Below are 14403 nucleotides of genomic sequence, written 5' to 3' on the forward strand. Positions count from 1 at the left end.
CAGAGACAGAGGTCTCACTTTGTTGCCCAACTTGTCTCAAACTCCTGGGCTCAAGGAATCCTCCCACCTCAACCTCCCAAAGTGCTGGGATTACAGGCATGAGCCACCATGCCCAGCTCAGATTTCTTATTTTAATAGTCACGTGTTTATGTATTAGAAAATTATCTAATTAGCACACAAAACCTCAGATGGTTCCAATATTATTGTTGTTTTTTTTTTTTTTTTTGAGACAGAGTCTCGCTCTGTCGCCCAGGCTGGAGTGTAGTGGCCGGATCTCAGCTCACTGCAAGCTCCGCCTCCCGGGTTCACGCCATTCTCCTGCCTCAGCCTCCCGAGTGGCTGGGACTACAGGCGCCCGCCACCTCGCCCGGCTAGTTTTTTTGTATTTTTTAGTAGAGACGGGGTTTCACCGTGTTAGCCAGGATGGTCTCGATCTCCTGACCTCGTGATCCACCCGTCTCGGCCTCCCAAAGTGCTGGGATTACAGGCTTGAGCCACCGCGCCCGGCCCCAATATTATTGTTTAGGATAAATAGAAGGTTTTTGTTTGTTTGTTTTGGTTTTTGGGTTTTTTTCAGAGTCTCACTCTGTTGCCCAGGCTGGAGTGCAGTGGTGCGATCTTGGCACCCCACAACCTCTGCCTTGTGGGTTCAATTGATTCTCCTGCTTCAGCCTCCTGAGTAGCTGGGATTACACGCCTGCACCACAATGCCTGGCTAATTTTTGTATTTTTAGTAGAAACATCATGTTGGCCAGGCTGGTCTGGAACTCCTCACCTCAAGTGATCCACCTGCCTCAGCCTCCCAAAGTGCTGGGATTACAGGCTTGAGCCAGCCCACTCGGACTTTTTTTTTTTTTTGAGACAGAGTCTCCTTGTGTCGCCCAGGCTAGGGTGCAGTGGCGCGATCTTGGCTCACTGCAACCTCTGCCTCCTGGGTTCAAGCAATTCTCCTGCCTCAGCCTCCGGAGTAGCTGGGATTACAGGCGCCCGCCCACCATGCCAGCTAATTTTTTGTATTTTTCGTAGAGATGGGGTTTCACCATGTTAACCAGAATGGTCTAAATCTCCTGACCTCGTGATCTGCCCACCTCAGCCTCCCAAAGTGCTGGGATTACAGGTCAGCTACCGTGCCAGGACTTTTTTTTTTTTAAAGTGGGTCCACTTAAAGAAAACTATGTAGGGACGGCCGTGGTGGCTTACGCCCATAATCCCAGCATTTTGGGAGGCTTAGGGCTGAGGAGGGTGGATCACCTGAGGTCAGGAGTTCAAGACCAGCCTGGCCAACATGGCGAAACGTTATCTCTACTAAAAATACAAAAATTAGCCAGGTGTGATGGTGCAGGCCCCATAGTCCCAGCTACTCAGGAGGCTGACATGGGTGGATCACTTGAGCCTGGGAGGCAGATGTTGCAGTGAACCAAGATTATGCCACTGCACTCCAGCCTGGGTGACACAGCAAGAGTTCATCTCAAAAAAAAAAAAAAAAAAAAAAAAAAAAGAAGATTTGAGCTAGAGATAGAATTCCAGTTTTCCTTAGTTCCCAGTTGGGGATCCTGGGAGAGTCTCTCTTAGCCTCAGTTTTCTCATCTGTGAGATGGGGATATTGTCTTCTCCACATGGCATGCCTGCCTGGGAGGGCTTATAAACAAAGAATTGTGACTGGGCATGGTGGTTCATGCCTATAATCCCAGCACTTTGGGAAGCCGAGGTGGGCAGATCACTTGAGGTCAGGAGTTCAAGACCAGCCTGGCCAACATGGTGAAACTCTGTCCCTACTAAAAACACAAAAATTAGCCGGGTGTGGTGGCGTGCACCTGTAATTCCAGCTACTTGAGAGGCTGAGGCAGATAGAATCACTTGAACTCGGGAGACAGAGGTTGCAATAAGCCGAGATTGGGCTACTGCACTCCAGCCTGGGCAACAGAGTGAGATACCTATCTCAAAAAAAAAAAAAAAAAGTTAAAGAAAAAGTATTATAAGGTCAAAAAGGATCTCAAGAGATTCTCCAACCTTTTCTCAGGTGAAGGGGGCTGGATTTCCACCTTCATCCTCCTCTCTATCACTTAAGGACCCCACATGTTGACCAGGTGCCCACCTGGAAGTCATCCTCTATTCCTTCCTGTCCTTGATTTCCACACCCAGTTCTGCCTGGCCATCTGCAAAGTGTAGCCCAATTCCCACCCCACCACCTCATTTTCACCATTATATCTCTGGTGCATGGTTGCACCATTGCGCCATTATATCTCTAGGTGCAGCCATGCACTGCCCTCTCTTGCTTGGGATTACTGCATGAACCTCCAAACTGGACCCCTATTGTCAATTTTCTACCCAGAAGCCAATAAGCCAATGTTATGTTTTTAAATTTTTTTTGAGATGGAGTTTTGCTGTATCGCCCAGGCTGGCGTGCAATGGTGCAATCTTGACTCACTGCAACTGCTGCCTCCCAGGTTCACGCCATTCTCCTGCCTCAGCCTCCCAAGTAGCTGGGACTACAGGCACGTGCTACCACACTAGGCTAATTTTTTTTTTAAAAATTTTTAGTAGAGATAGGGTTTTGCCATGTTGGCCAGGCTGGTCTTAAACTCCTGACCTTGGGTGATCCACCCACCTTGGCCTCCCAAAGTGCTGAGATTACAGGTGTGAGCCACGGCACCCAGCCTAATGTTATCTTTTTTTTATTTTATTTTATTTTATTTATTTATTTACTTATTTATTTATTTTGAGACAGAGTCTCACTCTGTGATCCAGGCTGGAGTGCAGTGGTGTGATCTTGGCTCACTGCAACCTCCACCTCCTAGGTTCAAGTGATTCTCCTGCCTCAGCCTACTGAGTAGCTGGGACTACCATCAATGCCCCACGCCTGGGTCGTTTTTTGTATTCTTAGTAGACACTGTGTCTCACCGTGTTGGCCAGTCTGGTCTCGAACTCCTGACCTCTGGAGATCCACCCCCTCAGCCTCCCAACGTGCTGGGATTACAGGCGTGAGCTCCCGGCAATGTTATGTTTTGTTAAAAAAAAATCAACTTTATTGGGCCAGGTGCAGTGGCTCATGCCTGTAATCCCAGCACTTTGGGATCTCGGCATAGCTGGTCTCAGATCTCGCATAGCTGTTCACATGCCACCTCTGCGGGTCCTGAACGTGTTATCTGAAGTCTCCCGTACTCCACCCAATCAGATCTCCTTACCCTGGTATCTGTTGATGTTCACCTGCTGCCATTATGTTCTGCGTTTATGTGTGTAATTGTTTATCATTTGTCTCTGCCTCCCCCATTAAAATGTCAGGGCTATGAGAACAAGGACTATGTCTGTCCTGCTTGCTGCTTGTTCACCAGCATCTGGCATGGTAGGTTTGAGTAACTATTTTTGAACGAATGAAAGGCTGGTGACATGGAGATACCAGGAGATGAGTGAACTGGGCTGCATAATTAGTTGTAGCATCAGGATGAAAACCCCAATATCCTGGCCCCCAGCCAAACCTCTCTCCTCTTTCTCAGGCCATTCACAGATCTTCCCAGGACTGACACCCCAGACAGTACAGGGGTCTTAACTGCAGTGTTGTTTTTTTTTTTTCCTCCGCAAGATGGAGTCTTGCTCTGTCGCCCAGAGCTGGAGTGTGATGGCGCAATCTCAGCTCACTGCAACCTCTGCCTCCTAGATTCAAGCAATTCTCCTGCCTCAGCCTCCCAAGTAGCTGGGATTACAGGCATGAGCCACCACGCCCGGTTAATTTTTGTATTTTTAGTAGAGATGGGGGTTTCACCAAGTTGGCCAGGGTGGTCTCGAACTCCTGAGCTCGTGATCCGCCTGCCTCGGCCTCCCACAGTGTTGAGATTACAGGCCTGAGCCACTGCGCCCAGCCGCAGTGCTGTTTTTAGGAGCAAGAGACTGGAAACAACTCAAATATCCATCAATAGGGGGCTGGTTAATTAAATCATATACAGTCCTACAATGGAAAATTAGCCACAGAAAAGATCCCAGGAAGCTCAAATGTACTGATATGAAACAGCCTCCAAGATCTGAAAAAATAACACTGAAAAATGTAGGTAACGTGTGTATCATTTGTAGGAAAAGTGGGATACAATATGTTTATAAGATACTTATACAGGCCAGGCGTGGTGGCTCACGTCTGTAATCCCAGCACTTTGGGAGGCCGAGGCAGGCAGATCACGAGGTCAGGAGGTCAAGACCAGCCTGGCCAACTTGGTGAAACCCCATCTCTACTAAAAATACAAAAATTAGCTGGGTGTGGTGGCGCACACCTGTAGTCCCAGCTACTCGCGAGGCTGAGGCAGGAGAATCGCTTGAATCCGGAGGGGGAGGTTGCGTTGCGCAGAGATCAAGCAATTGCACTCTAGCCTGGGAAATAAGAGTGAAACTCCGTCTCAAAAAAAAAAAAAAAAAAGATATTTATACAAGGCTGGGTGCAGTGGCTCACGCCTGTAATCCCAACACTTTGGGAGGTCAAGACAGGTGGACTGCTTGAGCCCAGGAGTTCCAGACCAACCTGGGCAACATGGTGAAAACCCATCTCTAAAAAAATTACAAAAAAGTGAGTCAGGCATGATGTTGGGTGCCTGTAGTCCCAGCTGCTTGGGAGACTGAGGTAGGAGGATCACTTGAGTCCAGGAGGTGGAGGATGTAGTGTGCCACTATACTCCAGACTGGAGGACAGAGTGAGGCCGTGTCTCAAAAAAAAAAAAAAAAAAAAAATACAAGTTGGAGCAACTCTGGAAGAATGCACACTACCAATGTTATCTGGCTAGGGGTGGGGCTGGAGGAATGGGGTGGCTGGGAATCAAGAGTAGAAAGAAGATTTCACTAAGTACTCTTTCGCATTGTTTGATTTTTTTTTTAAGGGGCGGAGTCTTGCTCTATCTCCAGGCTGGAGTCCAATGGCACCATCTCGGCTCACTGCAACCTCCACCTGCTGGGTTCAAGCGATTCTCCTGCTTCAACCTCCTGAGTAGCTGGGATTACAGATGCGCGCCACCGTTCCCAGCTAAATTTTTTGTATTTTTAGTAGAGATGGGGTCTCACCACGTTGGCCAGGTTGGTCTCAAACTCCTGACCTCAGGTAATCTGCCCGCCTCGGCCTCCCAAAGTGCTGGGATTATAGGTGTGAGCCACTGAGTTTGGCCTACATATGTAACTTAATCTATTGCTAAAACAAATTAATATTTTTAAAAAATAGGCCATGCACAGTGGCTCACACCTGTAATCCCAGCATTCTGGGAGGCCGAGGCAGGCGGATCACGAGGTCAAGAGTTCTAGACCAGCCTGGCCAACATGGTGAAACCCCATCTCTACTAAGAATACAAAAATTAGCCCGGCATGGTGGTGCATGCCTGTAATCCCAGCTACCGGGGAGGCTGAGGCAGGAGAATTGCTTGAACCCAGGAGTGGGAGGTTGCAGTGAGCCAAGATCGCACCACTGCAGTCCAGCCTGGGCAACAAGAGGGAGACTTTGTTTCAAAAAAATAAAATAAAATAAAATAAATAAAATAAAATAAAATAAAAAATTTTTAAAAAGTACATTTAAAACAATGTCACGGCCGGGCGCGGTGGCTCAAGCCTGTAATCCCAGCACTTTGGGAGGCCGAGATGGGTGGATCACGAGGTCAGAAGATTGAGACCATCCTGGCTAACACGGTGAAACCCCGTCTCTACTAAAACTACAAAAAAAAAAAAAACTAGCCGGGCGAGGTGGCGGGCGCCTGTAGTCCCAGCTACTCGGGAGGCTGAGGCAGGAGAATGGCGTGAACCTGGGAAGCGGAACTTGCAGTGAGCTGAGATCCAGCCACTGCACTCCCACTCCAGCCCCGGCGACAGAGCGAGACTCTCAAAAAAAAAAAAAAAAAAAAAAAACCAATGTCACTACTGGCCGGGTGTGGTGGCTGGTGCCTATAAGCTCAGCACTTAGGGAAGCCAGGCGGGAGGATTGCTTGAGTTCAGGAAAACAGCCCATCTCCACAAAACCTTAAAAAATTATCCAGTTGTAGAGCTGCCAACTTGTAGTCCTAGGTACTCCGGATGTTGAGGAAGGAAGATTGCTTGAGCCCAGGAGTTGGAGGCTGCAGTGAGCCATGATCACACCATTACACTCCAGCCTGGGTGACAAAGCCAGTCCTTGTTTCAAAAAAGAAAGAAAGAGAGAAAGAGAGAAAGGGAGGGAGGAGGGAAAAGGAGGGAAGGAAGGAAGGATGGAAGGAAGGGAGGGGGGAAGGGGGAAAGAGAAATAGAAAGAGAGAGAGCCAGGCCATGAGCGGTGGCTCATGCCTGTAATCCCAGCACTTTGGGAGGCTGACCTCGATCTCGAGGTCAGGAGATCGAGACCATCATGGCTAATACAGTGAAACCTGTCTCTACGAAAAATACAAAAAATTAGCCGGGCGTGGTAGCACGTGCCTGTAGTCCCAGCCACCCAGGAGGCTGAGGCAGGAGAATCACTTGTACCCAGAAGGCGAAGATTGCAAGTGAGCTGAGATCGCGCCACTGCACTCCCACCTAGGCGACAGAGTGAGACTCCATCTCAAAAAAAAGAAAGAAGGAAAAGAAAAGAAAGACAGTACAGACACTAACAAGAGGGGCCTCAACCGCTCAAGCACGATTCAACTGAGACTTAAAAATGTTTCCTGGAAAAGAGCTAACTCTGGCCTGATTTTTTTGCGAAAGGGAGGCTGTGGGAAGAGCATTCTGGAAGGAGGGGTTGGTATTTGGAAAGGTATGCTGAGGGCCCCAGAATAGGGGTAGTTTCCAGCCTCCCCCGGCTTATCTCAAGGAGGAGCCTCATAGCTCAGAGGGTGGGTCCTACCAGACACTTTGGCCCTCTGGGAGAGACCCCTGGTGTCCAGCAAACCCAAAACAGGCAAGGGTTTCAATACCAGTTCTGGCGGGGCGTGGTGGCTCACGCCTATAATCCCAGTACTCCCCAGGCCAAGGCGGGTGGATCACTTGAGTTCAGGAGTTCGAGACCAGCCTGGGCAACATGGCGAAACCCTGTCTTTACCGAAATACAAAAAATTAGCCGGGCTTGGTGGTGGGTGCCTGTGGTCCCAGCTACTCGGGAGGTGGAGGTGGGAGGATCGCTTGAGCTCAGGAGGCGGAGGTCCCGTCAGCTGAGATTCCACCACTGCACTCCAGCCTGAGTAACAGAGTGAGACCCCATCTTAAAAAAAAAAAAAAAAATTCCCAGTTCTGTTTGCCAACTGTGTAGTCTTAGGCATGATACCTCACCTTTCACCTTTCTGAGCCCTGCTTTTCTCATCAGCAAAATAGGAGTGAGGTTCCACAGGTCTAATACTTAGTAGTTGTGTGGTTTGAGGCCAACTGACTTGACCACTCTGAGCCTCAGTTGCCTTATTTGAAAATCTGGATAATAAAACATATATATGCCTTCCATGGCTGTTATGTGGATTTAACAACAAAAACAAAAATGCATGAAAGGGGCTGAGAAATTGTAGCTATTAGCATCATCCAAGAACAGAGGTGAGACTTTAGGGCTAAGAGGGAAAAGGACAGGTTTGGGAATTTATCCGGCCACCCAAGTGCTGAATCGAGTTGTTGTAAATTAATAATAATAATTATTGTTATTGCCGGGCACGGTGGCTCACGCCTATAATCCCAGCACTTTGGGAGGCTGAGGCGGGAGGACTATGAGGTCAGGAGATCAAGACCATCCTGGCTAACACAGTGAAACCCCGTCTCTACTAAAAATACAAAAAATATTAGCCTAGCGTGGTGGTGGGCACCTGTAGTCCCAGCTACTCGGGAGGCTGAGGCAGGAGAATGGTGTGAACTCGGGAGGCGGAGCTTGCAGTGAGCCGAGATTGTGCCACTGCACTCCAGCCTGGGCGACAGAGCAAGACTCCGTCTCAAAAAAAAAAAAAAAAAAAATATATATATATATATATAATTATTATTATTATTGAGAACACATTGTTTAACATGTGTAAGGTGTCATGTTAAGTCTTTAAAACCTAATGGGTGTTTTATGTCTAATTTACAGGCCAGGAAACTGAGGCTTATTAAGTAAAGTCACCTGCCCCCAGCTACAGCTACAAAGTGGAAGAGTCAGGATTCAAACCCAAGACTGTCTGATTCCATGAAGAGAAGTGTCAGGGTTGTGCCACAGCCTTTGGGCGAGTCCAGGATTCCCAGCTAACTTGGACACAGTGCCTTGGGAAGGCTCTGGCTGCCTCTGAATTTGGGAGAAGGACACAGTCTGGGTTACTGTCCTGCATAAAACCTTCATGACACCAGAATAAAGCCCAGTGGCTTTTCATGATCTCATTAGAGGACCCAGTATGTGCCTCCTCACCAACTCTCTGTACTTCCTCCCTTCTCAGCTCCACTCACTAGGAATGATTTTCAGGTTGTTCTATAAGCCTTGTTGGTCTGGGCGTGGTGGCTCATGCCTGTAATCCCAGCACATTAGGGAGGCCGAGGCGGGTGGACCACTTGAGGTCAAGAGTTTGAGACCAGCCTGGTCAACATGGCGAAACCCCATCTCTACTAAAAATACAAAAATTAGCTGGGCGTGGTGGCGCATGCCTATAATCCTAGCTACTCAGGAGGCTAAGGCAGGAGAATCACTTGAACCCAGGAGGCAGAGGTTGCAGTAAGCCGAGATTGTGTCACTGTACTCCAGCCTGGGAGACAGATCAAGACTCCATCAAAAAAATAAAAATTAAAAAATTTAAAAATTGGCCATGATGGCCAGGTATGGTGGCTCCCGCCTATAATCCCAGCACTTTGGGAGGCAAAGGCAGGTGGATCACCAGAGGTCAGGAGTTCGAGACCTATCTGAACATGGAGAAACCCTGTCTCTACTAAAAATACAAAATTAGCCAGGTGTGGTGGCACATGCCTGTAAGCCCAGCTACTCAGGAGGCTGAGGCAAGAGAATCGCTTGAACCTGGGAGGCAGAGGTTGCGGTGAGCTGAGATCGTGCCATTCCACTCCAGCCTGGGCAACAAGAGTGAAACTCTGTCTCAAAAAAAAAAAAAAAACAAAAACTAGCTGGGGATGGTGATGCATGCCTGTAGTCTCCTCAGGTATTTGGGAGGCTAAGGCACGGGAATCACTTGAACCCGGGAGGTGGAGGCTGCAGTGAGTCGCGATTACGCCACTGTACTCCAGCCTGGACAACAGAGAGAGACTCTATCTCAAAAAAAAAAAAAAAAAAAAAAGAGACAAAAACAAACAAACAAACAAGACACCAGGCATGGTGGCTCATGCCTCTAATCCCAACACTTTGGGATGTTAAGGTGGGTGGATCACTTGAGGTCAGGAGTTTGAAACCAGCCTGGCCAACGTGGTGAAACCCCATCTCTCCTAAACTACAAAATCAGTTGGGCGTGGTAGCCCACACCTGTAATCCCAGCTACTTGGGAAGCTGAGGCAGGAGAATTGCTTGAACCTGGGAGGCGGAGCTTGCAGTGAGCCGAGATGGTGCCATTGGACTCCAGCCTGGGTGACAGACTGAAACTCCAACTTAAAAAAGAAAGACAAAGAAAAAAAGGCTGGGCACAGTGGCTCATGCCTGTAATCCCAGCACTTTGGGAGGCTGAGGCAGGCGGATCACCTGAGGTCAGGAGTCTGAGACCAGCCTGGTCAACATGGTGGAACCCTGTCTTTACTAAAAATATAAAAATTAGCCAGGCGTGGTGACGAACACCTGTGAGCTCAGCTACTCGGGAGGCTGAGGCCAGAGAATCGCCCAAACCCGGCAGGTGGAGGTTGCAGTGAGCCAAGATTGTGCCAGTGCACTCCACCCCGGGCAACAGAGCGAGACTCCATCTCAACAACAACCACCACCACCACAACAAAAAGGTCACATATTCCTGTCTCCAGGCCCCTGCCAGTGCTATTACTGCTGCTAAAATCCATCCTGCCCTCTTTGACCTGGTTAATGCCTCTCCTCCTTCAGTTCACAGCTTAGCTACCCCCTTCTTCAGGAAGCCCTCCTTGACAACCACCTAGGCTTAGCTGGTCAGTTCCATGACCACCCCACCCCCACTAAAGTACTTAACTCTGAAACAGGCACCAAAGGAAGCAATCTTCCCATATCATCTCACTTAATACTCACCAAATCTCTGGCCGGTCGCAGTGGCTCATGCTTGTAATCCCAGCACTTTGGGAGGCTGAGGCAGGTGGATCATGAGGTCAGATGAAGACCATCCTGGCTAACACGGTGAAACCCCGTCTCTACTAAAAATACAAAAAAATTTAGCCAGGCGTGGTGGCGGGTGCCTGTAGTTCCAGCTACTCCGGCGGCTGAGGCATGAGAATCACTTGAACCCGGGAGGCGGAGGTTGCAGTGAGCTGAGATTGCGCCATTGCACTCCAGCCTGGACAGCAGAGCGAGACTCCGTCTAAAAAAACAAACAAACAAACAAACAAAAAACTCACCAAATCTCTCTGGTAATGGGTCTCATCCTTGGAGAAACATAACATTGGAAGCTTTAATACACATTTTTTTGCCCTGACCCATTCCTCAGAAATTCTGATTTAATGGGTTTGGAATGCAGCCGGGGCACAGGGATTTCTGTAAAGCTCCTCAGGTGGTTTTCGTGCACACATAGTCAGGGTGGAGAACTGCTGAACTCTGAGATAGAACCAGGACTCTCTTTGTTTTTACAGCCAGGGACACTGAGGCACCAGAGGGTAGGTGAGGGTAGGTGAGTGAAGGTAGGTGAGGGTAGGTGAGTGGTCATGCAAGTAGAGAATAACGAAGCAAGGTCTTGAACCCAAGTCTGGCTTCAAAGTTTCATGGGGAAAAAAAAAATCAGTTGGCCTCAGTTAATTTCCCAGTGATGGAGAAACTGTAGAGCTTAGAGCCAGCTCTGTTTTGAGACAGACACTGAGGGCCCCTTGGGCACGGGATATTTTTATCCTAGAAGCTGGCGATTCTTGCTAACATTCTGCAGTGCCTTGAACACTGAGCAGATTGTTTAGGGGTCTGTGGGCCCTTTCCCTGCTGAGATAGCCCTTGTAGGAGGACTTTTCCATCCCCTGGAGCCAGCGGGTGGGAGGGTGGGTGGGGGTTGGCCTCATGGCGGGTGGGGTGGCTAATGTATCCAAGGATATTCACTATATGGTGGAGAGGGAGAAAGTAAGTTTTGGATGAGTCCAGATTTCTCCTCCCTCCGAGACATTTTATCTCACCCAACTCAGCCCCTTCTCCCTTCTCTCTGCCTGGAAAACAGCTGGAAGACAAACCTCGGTTGAAGCTGGATTGTACAGTCAGCACCTCAGGAGAATGGGCGCACTTTTACCCTCCCGCTTCTTCCCCTCCCTGACGACCTGTGACAGCCCTATGAAAGCTGCAGAACACTTACAAATGTATGCATCAGGCCAGGCATGGTGGCTCACGCCTGTAATCCCAGCACTTTGGGAGGCAAAGGCAGGTGGATCACAAGGTCAGGAGTTCGAGACCAGCCTGGCAAATATGGCAAAACTCCATCTCTACTAAAAATACAAAAATTAGCTGGGCGTGGTGGCGCACGCCTGTAATCCCAGCTATTTGGGAGGCTGAGGTGAAAGAATCACTTGAACCCAGGAGGTGGAGGTTGCAGTGAGCCAAGATCGCACCATTACACTCTAGCCTGGGCAACAGAGCAAGACTCCGTCTACAAAAAAAAAAAAAAAAAAAAGTATATATCAAACCTTCTCCAGATGTCCTCATATGTGGCTTTTTGGGCAAATACATTGGTACAATCTTAGGGGTGCCAGTGTGGGGATATCCCTTAAAGTGCAAAGTGAGCATGGCCTTTGAGGAGGCAATTCTACCTAGAGAAATTTTCCCGAGGCCCAGATTACCTGAGGCCAGGGGTTTGAGACCAGCCTGACCAACATGGTGAAACCCCGTCTCTACTAAACATACAAAATTACCGGGCGTGGTGGCAGATGCCTGTAATCCCAGCTATTCGGGAGGCTGAGGCAGGAGAATTGCTTGAACCTGAGAGGCAGAGGTTGCCATGAGCCGAGATCACACCACTGCACTCCAGCCTGAGCAACAAGAGCGAAACTCCATCTCAAAAAAGAAATTTTCCCCAGGCCTGCGTGGTAGCTCATGCCTATAGTGCCAGCATTTTGGGAGGCTAAGGTGGGCAAAAAGCTTGAGTCTAGGAGTTCAAGACCAGCCTGGCTAACATAGTGAAACCCCATCTCTACAAAAAATACAAAAATTAGCTGGGCGTGGTGGCACATGCCTGTAATCCCAGGTACTCGGGAGGCTGAGACAGGAGAATAGCTTGAGCCTGGGAGGTCGAGGTTGCAGTGAACCAAGATCACACCACTGCACTCCAGCCTGGGTAGCAGAGCAAGACCCTGTTTAAAGAAAAAAAAAAAAGAAAGAAAGAGATTTTCCCCCACAAATACCCCAAGATTAAGGAAAGACGATGTAGCATCAAGTGTATTCATTATAGCATTGCTTATGGGAAAAACTGGAAACAACTCACATGTCCAGTATGGGGGATTGGTTAACCTTGGTAGGTCACATCTATACGGGAAAAGGGGAACTAGGTGCTGGCATGGAAAATGTGTCCACAATGTATTGTATAGCAGAAAGAAAAAGGAAGTAATAGAACTATATGTAGAGTATAATCCAATTTTTTGTTTGTTTGTTTGTTTGTTTTGAGACGGAGTCTCGCTCTGTCGCCCAGGCTGGAGTGCAGTGGCGGGATCTCGGCTCACTGCAAGCTCCGCCTCCCGGGTTCACGCCACTCTCCTGCCTCAGCCTCCCGAGTAGCTGGGACTACAGGTGCCCGCCACCAAACCTGGCTAAATTTTTTTTGTATTTTTAGTAGAAACGGGGTTTTACTGTGTTAGCCAGGATGGTCTTGATCTCCTGACCTCGTGATCTGCCCTCCTTGGCCCCCTGAAATGCTGGGATTACAGGTGTGAGTCACCGCGCTCGGTTTCTTCTTCTTTTTTTTTTTTTTGAGACAGAGTCTCACTGTCACCCAGGCTGGAGTGCAGTGGCGCGATTTCAGCTTACTGCTACCTTCGCCTCCATGTCCTTGAACTGAGGACTGAGTTTAATTTGCCACTGGAGCTGTTTTTCCCAGCACCGCCTTTGACCTCGTAGGTATTGTTGCCACCCTTTTTGCCACATCTTTTTGCTACAGGCTGGAGGAGTGTTTTATGGGCGGTGTCCTAAACAGGTCCAGCTGGATCCGCCATGACCAGGATTGTGACTCCCAAGGACCTCTGTCCATGGACAGCCCAGGTTTTCGTAAAAAGATGAGACTGGAAGAGGCTGGTGTAGTGGGAACAAGTACCACACTAGGGGCAAGAGAACCTGATCAGCCCCTGCTCTGCCGAGGACTCCACAGTAGGACCTGAGCAAGTCTTCTTCTGTGCCTTTTTCCCTCTTGGTCGCTTTAAGAGGAAGACTTTGGGCCGGGTGTGGTGGTTCACACCTGTAATTCCAGCACTTTGGGAGGCCGAGGAGGGCTGATCACCTGAGGTCAGGAGTTTGAGACCAGCCTGGCCAAGAAGGCGAAACCCCGTCTCTACTAAAAACACAAAAAGGAGTCGGTCGTGGTGGTGGGCTCCTGTAATCCCAGCTACTCCAGAGGCTGAGACAGAGAATCGCTTGAACCCGGAATGTGGAGGTTGCAGTGAGCCGAGATCGCGCCACTGCACTCCAGCCGGTGCAACAGCGAAAACTCCATCTCAAAAACACAAAAAGGAAGACTGGATGTGTTAACGTGTTGGTGTCAGAGTTCCCCCCTTTCCCTTTAAGGCAATCTGTGACCTTCAGCGACAAAGGAGATGGAATAGCTCACTTGCTAGCTGCATTTGGATAAATATTAATGATAACTGCCTGGGAACCCAATTTCCAATATTGCGTGTCATACATTTTGGAAAACGACGCACAGCATCCACACAAAATCCCATACAACCTCCGGTTATTAACACAAAAACAAAACAAACATCAACATCTCACAAACTATACTCGCTAATACAACATGAACTTCTTTTAAACGCGGAATAAATCAGTCTCCGTAGAGACTGTCAAAAATTGCCAATGCCGACTATATTTCAAGTCGTCATGGCGGGGTATTGGGAAAAGTTTTCAATTAGCAATAATCGCGCCTCGGATAAACCTCATTGGCTACGATACTGCCACTGCGCAAAGCTGAAGATTCCAACTTCGCGCCTCACTCTCCCACGGATGATGACTCCCATTGCATTGAGGGTGAGTTCCTGCCAGTGTGTCCGTGGATACGACGTGTTCCCACTCCACCAGCCGTATTTAAGGCCCATCTGCGTGGGAGGTTTTTTGTTGTTGGAACATCTCGTGTCAAACATTCAGATTTTGGAAATAATAAGAACATTCGCTTGGGACGCTGGGGAATCTTATGCAAATCAACGTGACGTCACAGAGCTGACTCG

General features: G+C 48.8%; 1 non-coding gene across 1 annotated transcript; it reads right to left on the bottom strand.

Annotated features, from left to right (window-relative positions):
• Window positions 1–14007: 14007 nt before the first annotated feature.
• LOC119624128 (U4 spliceosomal RNA) lies at window positions 14008–14148 on the bottom strand. Its single transcript, XR_005240194.1, has one exon. It is a non-coding gene; the product is annotated as a U4 spliceosomal RNA (small nuclear RNA).
• Window positions 14149–14403: the final 255 nt, after the last annotated feature.

This window comes from Chlorocebus sabaeus, chromosome 11, assembly GCF_047675955.1.
Source record: "Chlorocebus sabaeus isolate Y175 chromosome 11, mChlSab1.0.hap1, whole genome shotgun sequence".
NCBI classification, from domain to species: domain Eukaryota; kingdom Metazoa; phylum Chordata; class Mammalia; order Primates; family Cercopithecidae; genus Chlorocebus; species Chlorocebus sabaeus.